The sequence below is a fragment of the Neoarius graeffei genome, chromosome 3 (assembly GCF_027579695.1).
Source record: "Neoarius graeffei isolate fNeoGra1 chromosome 3, fNeoGra1.pri, whole genome shotgun sequence".
Lineage (NCBI taxonomy): Eukaryota > Metazoa > Chordata > Actinopteri > Siluriformes > Ariidae > Neoarius > Neoarius graeffei.
Window position 1 is genome coordinate 38,361,792 of NC_083571.1, and position 6,634 is coordinate 38,368,425.

The following is a 6,634-nucleotide window of genomic DNA, read 5'->3' on the forward strand; positions in this document are numbered from 1 at the left end:
AAAAGATTCGGATGATGCAGCAGGTACTAGCAAAGGCAGTGGGGCAGCTGAGCCAGGTAAGACACAGCCAACTTTTTCCAGCCCCGTAAAGTAACCCCAACCAAGGCACGCGCGGCACGCAATTCATGTTACAAACGAGGGGAGAGCAAGTCACACTGAACACCATATCAAACGCACAGGGCATTGAATCATTTCATAACCACAACAGCTTAATAACATTGTGTTTCATATATCTGATTGAAGCTAAGAATTGTTAAAAGATGCCCATCACGATTAGGGTATAGGTGACTCCAAATGCTTTATTCAGATAACTTGCTTGCAACCATACAACATGCCTGTTCTAATACCTTTTTTTCCAGAACTAACTTCCTCTCTAGTGTTATGTCTTAAGCTTCTTTCTTAGAGTGCCACCTAGTGGCACTACAACACTGTAACATCTCCCTTTACATATAACAGGAGCTAGAACTCTTATCAGTGCAGCTATGTCCTTGTTAAGCGCTGCCTATGAAAGAACAAAAGTATAAAACCTTGAAAAAACAAACACACAAATAAAGTAACACCTCTCTAGTGTTATGTCTTAAATTGATGCTACCAAGTGTCTGCAGGTAATATATATATCAATGCCTTTTCTCTCTTTTTTTTGTTTTGTTGTTGCCCTTTCTTTTTCTTCTTCTTTTTTTTGTTTCGGTTTTTTTTTTGGTCTTAAACAATAAAGTCAGTGGTGAATCTTGCAGGTCGTTGAATGTTGCTTCTGGTTCTGGTATGCTGTAGGGGAGGAGGAGGAGGAGGAGGAGGATTGGGAGGTGGAAGTTGGATCATGGGTCATCTTCAGCTGCTGTATCCGTGATGTCGGTAGGGGCCTCCATGCCACCTCCAGTGTTCCAGTTGTCGTCGTCAAGCAGTGGACTGCTGTGGTTGTGAGTGATGGTCAGTTGTTCCTGCACTGGACGAATATCTCTGCGGTTTCTACGGTATTTCTTCCCATTCACCAGAACCACGTATGAGTGGTCGCGGAGCTGGTCAATGCATAAGCCCAGCATCCAAGTGCAATCTGGATGGTTGGGGTGAAGAAGGACTCGTACCATCTGCCCTTGTGTGATGGGTCGGAGGTCACGAGCATTGAGGTCGTATCGGTGTTTGATTGCTGCTCCTTTGACTCTTTTCTTTGCGACGACATCTTGCTCCACTTTAGGGTTCAGAAGAACACTCCTGGGCAGAAGTGATCGGGTCCGCCTTGACATGAGTCTTTGAACCGGTGAGCTGTCAAGACCTTCGGTCGGAGTGTTTCTCCATTCTAGCACTGCTTTCCACAGGTCTTCTCCATCCATTGTACAGTGTTTCAATAACATTTTGGCTATTTTCACTGCTGACTCCACTTTGCCATTGCTTTGGCTGTGATATGGGGATGAGGTTGCATGCTCAAAATCCCACTCTTCTGCGAATTGTTGGAATTCCATGCTATTGAAGGGGGGACTGTTGTCTGAGAAGACAGTGTGAGGCATGCCATGTCTGCAAAATTGTTTCTTGCATGCTTCAATGACAGTGGATGCTGTGTAGTCTGAGAGATCATCAATCTCCCAGTAGTCAGAATAGTAATCCACCATGATGAGATATGTGGAGCTCTTGATGCTGAAAAGGTCTATTCCCACTTTGGACCACAGGATGTCTGGAATGTGGTGTGCAGTGAGTGTTTCTTTCTGTTGTTTCACCTGAGTGGCATTGCAGGTGGCACAGCCGTTTGTGAAGTTCTGAATGTCATCGGCAATTCCTGGCCAGAAAATGGCCTCACGGGCCTTTCTCTGACTGGCCTCAATACCAGAGTGCCCGATGTGAATCTTCTTCAGGAAGCTGCTGCATAGTGTTTCAGGAATAAAGACCCGCTGTCCTTTGAAAATTAGGCCCTCTTCTGTTGTAAGTTCTTCTTTGTATGTCCAGAATGGACGGAGCGAAGGGTCTACGGCTTGCCTGTGTTCTGGCCAGCCCTTGCTGATGTGTCTGTTCAGAGCCTGGGCCACTGAATCTTGAGCAGAGTGTGTCTTGATGGTCTCTAGTGTCTTTGTTGTGATGTTGGTGTTGCTACTGTGCCTGACATGTTCTAGGTCTGTTGATGTGAGACCTATGGCATACACAGAGGATGGTGTCTGCATTTGTGGGTGCTCCACATTAGACTGTGGGGTTCTGGACAAGAAGTCAGCCAAATACAGTTCTTTGCCTGGTCTGTACAGCAGGTGTATCTTGTACCTCTGTAGTCTGAGCAACATCCGTTGCAGTCTCTTTGGTGCCATGAGCAATGGTTTCTTGAAAATTGTTTCCAGGGGCTTGTGATCGCTGTGAACAGTGATGTGATCCCTGCCATGAAGGTACTGGTCAAATTTATCACATGCAAAAACAATGGCGAGGCATTCTTTTTCAATTTGCGCGTATCTCTGTTCGGTTGGCGTCAGTGTCCTCGAGGCAAAGGCTACGGGCTGTCCGTTTTGCAGGAGGGCTGCTCCCAGGCCTGTTTCACTTGCATCACATTGTAGGGTGACCTCTTCATTAAGGTCATAGTATTTTAGGACAGGGTGCTGTGTGACTAGCTGTTTGATACAGCACAACGCTTCGTCATGCTGTGAGAGCCAGGCCCATTCAACATCCTTGTCGGTCAGACACCTGAGAGGCTCACAGACATCTGATAGGTGGGGCAAGAATTTGGAGAGGTAGTTGACAAATCCAAGCAGTCGTTGAAGAGACTTCACATCATGTGGCATTTGCATGTTCTGAATGGCAGTTACCTTGTCTGGATCTGGGTGTAATCCTTCAGTGGTGAGTAGGTGTCCCATGTATGTCACACTGGGGAGCTTCAGCCGGAGTTTTCATTTGTTTAGCTTTAGGTTGACTGACCTAGCTCGTTGGAGGAGGGCTGTTAGGTTGTTGTCAAGATCCACCAGTGCTTCTTCATTGGTGACACCGCATCCATAGACAAGAATGTCATCAGCTATCACTGCCACACCTTTGAGTCCCTGCAACACTTCATGTTGTCTTCTCTGATACTCTTCGGCCGCTGGCTTGATCCCAAAAGGCATCCTCAGCCACCTGTAGTGCCCCAAAGGCGTCCAGAATGTAGTGAGATGGCTGCTTGCCTTGTCCAGCTGTATTTGCCAGTAGCCATCTTTCACATCTAAGACAGAAAATTTCTTTGCCTTGGCTATTTCAGGCAGGATCTCCTCTATTGTTGGCATCTGATAGTGTGATCGAAGTAGGGCTTTGTTCAGTACTGTGGGGTCAATGCAGATGCGGAGCTTGTCCTTCTTTTCCACCACCACCATATTGCTGATCCATGGAGTTGGGTCTGTGACTTTGGCAATGATGCCCCTTGTTTCTATGTCTTCTATGGCCTTTGTAACTTTGTCTTTGATGGGAACCAGGACCCTGCGAGGGAGCTGCTGTACAGGTTGTCTTACGGCGGGGTCGACCTTCAGATGGAGCTTTCCAGGGAGGCATCCAAGGCCATCGAATATGTCATCATATGAGGATATGAGTTCCTCCGTTGTCTTTGGTATGGTGGCGTTGTCAGCTTGTCCTGCGTCCAGACTGTGTACAACATGGCTGCTGCTGGTAATCTGGAGTAAGTTGAGTCGTAGGCAGGTGTCTGCTGAGAGCAGAGGGGTTTGTGATGTCTCCATTACATGAAATCTCAGGATATATGTGTTGCCATCATGTTCTGCTCTGAGACTGCATTCTCCTTTTGGCTGTATCAGTGTGCCATCATATAGCTTGAGAGTGTTTTTGCTTGGTGACAAGGGTGGATTGCCGTCTTGGAGCAGGCGCTGGAGGTCACGAAAGCCGATTACATTGACAGTGGAACCAGTGTCTAGTTGGCATTTTATGATGTGCGACGGGTCATACTGAAGCATTTCATCATTGTGTGGGGCCAACTTAAGGTGTATGAACCACTTGTTCCTGTTGGCTTGCATGAAGTTTATGTGGGAGAGATAAAGCATTGAATCATTTTCATCTTCCCTCTCCTTATCCTCTTCAACTAGATTCATTTGTGGCTTGCACTGTTCTTGTTTGCATACTCTTGCAAAATGATTCCGTTTCCCACACGCTTTACATGTTACACCATAAGCTGGACAGTTGGCCTTGCCGTGGGCAGTTCCACAGTAACGACATGCACTGGTATGTGATGATTTTTGTCTTGTGTATTCTGGCACACTTGGCTGTTTATTTCCCCGTTGGCCCTGGCGGCCGTCTCGTGACGCATAGTTGACTGTTTGCAGATCATCGCCGGCAATTTTCTTCATCTGGGCTAAAGTTTATTCACTTGCATGGCACATATCAACAGCCTGATTCAATGTCAGTTTCGGCTCGCGCAGCATCTGTGCTTGTGCACTTGTATCTTTTGTGCCTATGACAAGTTTATCGTGGATTAAGTCATCTCTCAGACAGCCAAAGTCATAAGTGTCTGCTAGCTTTCTTAGCTTGGCTATTAGATAGTGATGTCATGCTTCAGTAGTTGCATGTATACGTATTACGCTTTGTTCTTTTTCAGATGACTAATCCGTCATCCTTTTCTACTTGAATTAAATGAAGTAAAGAGGAAGAGAGTTGATCGTCTTTCTATGACGGATTGGTCATCGAGTCAAGTAGAAGACTGAGCCATGCCGAAACTCACATGTCCTGTGGAGGGATGCACCTGGGAGTCTCAGGACCTCGAAGCAGCATTCGCAGCAGCCCTCACCACAGCCCTACAGATGCATGACAAGGCAGCGCACACAGCATTACCTCCCTCCAAGCTCAAACTGGATCCCCCTAAGATTGACTCAGGATGCAACCCAGACCAGTGCTCAGCCTTCACCCGACAGTGGGCGATGTACAAGACAGGGATGGCCATATCAGTCAACCAAGCATCAATAGCCCTGTTCTACTGCTGCAGTGAGGACCTTAGGACTGATGTTATGCGAGACCTGCGTTGTGATGTTGCTGGGATGCCAGAAGCTGACCTACTGAGTGAAATCCGACGTCTTGCCTCAGTGGAGGCAGCTGTCTTGTATTTTGAGACCATTTTTCATGTTCTCTAGAATGGCGCTTTGCCAGAGCCACCTCCCTGTTTTGCATGGTTTCCTGCCATGTATTGTGAGGGCAGTATTTACCCAAGGGGATTGGGATAGAGTCACGAATCGGCCTGCCAAACAACACCATGGTGGGTGAGGTTTTAGTTTCTGGGTCTATTGAATTGCGATAGATAAGCATGGCCCTTTGAAATTTGTCAACGTTGAGGGAACCGGTGGGGCCTGTGTTGTCGGTCAACATTCGTTTCACTGTCTTGACGGCAACTTCAGCTCTACAGTTGGCATGAGGATTGGCAACAGATGTGAGACGATGGCGGACACCCCAAGATATCAAGAACTCCTGAGTCTTGCCTGAGGTGAACTGAGAGCCTCCATCTGACGTTAGTTCCTCAGGGATCCCAAATGTCACAAATGATTCACGCAGGTGCTTTATCAGACCATCTGCACCTGAAGTAGATCTGAACACCATTGGCCAGTTTGAATATCTGTCCACTAGCACCAAATACTCAATATTGTTGTGAAGGAAATAGTCACAGCACACTTTCTGAAATGGGTAATCTGGAGGATCGATGTCACTAGGCGGCTGCAAAGCGTTTGACTTGGCAATTCTGTGACAGTGAGCACACTCTTCTCGGACTCTGCTTATATCTATGGTAATACCCGGCCAGAAAACGGATTCTGCGGCCCTTTGACACATGCTGTTGACACCCTGGTGTGCTGCATGGAGTGATGATAAGATACTCTTCCTCAAGGAGGTGGGGATGACAATCCTCTGACCCATGAGAATCACGCCGTCGACGCAAGAGAGGCTTTGGGCGTAACGATGGAAGGGACGCAGACTTGTTGGAAGATCCAGGCACTTGGAAGGCATACCATGTTGCAGAATGTTTATGAGATCATGTAGGACTTCATCTGAAGCTGTGGCCTCCTTGACCATGTCCCATGTCACGATGTTAGATATAGAGTGAAGCGTTGTAAATGCTTCTGCGAGGGTAGTGCTGTCATCAGCAAAGTCCTCTGTGCCTGAGGTTAACAAGGTGGATGATTCTGATGATTGCAAGGATTCTGTGTCCATTCTGGTCTTGTCTGGGGGAGGATAACGTGAGACCGCATCAGGTCCTTTGTTCTTCACACCAGACACGTGTACAAGAGTGAACCTGTATGCTAGTGTCTTTTCCTTAAGATTGAGGAGGCGCCTGTTGCTTATCTCGGTGAGGGAGCGATCATTGAGAATTCTCAGCAGTGGTTTGTGATCTGTAGTCACAATGAGGTCAGAACATCCAAGGATGTAGTAGCGTGTTTGATGCAGTGCATAAGCCACGGCAAGGGCTTCCCCTTCAATAGGGGCATACCGACTCTCAGCTGGTGTTGTGAATCTACTGCCAACAAGACAAAGTTTCCAACCATCAGGACAGCATGTCAAAGTTTTGGAAATGCACTGACAGTACTTTTGTCTTAAGAGGAATCCTATTCCATCAACCGACCAGTCAGTCGAGAGACATGTTGTGCGGGCTAGGTCAAAAAGCCTAACACCATTCTTCATTTCTGATATGATAGCATGCTTTGACTGCTCAAAGAGA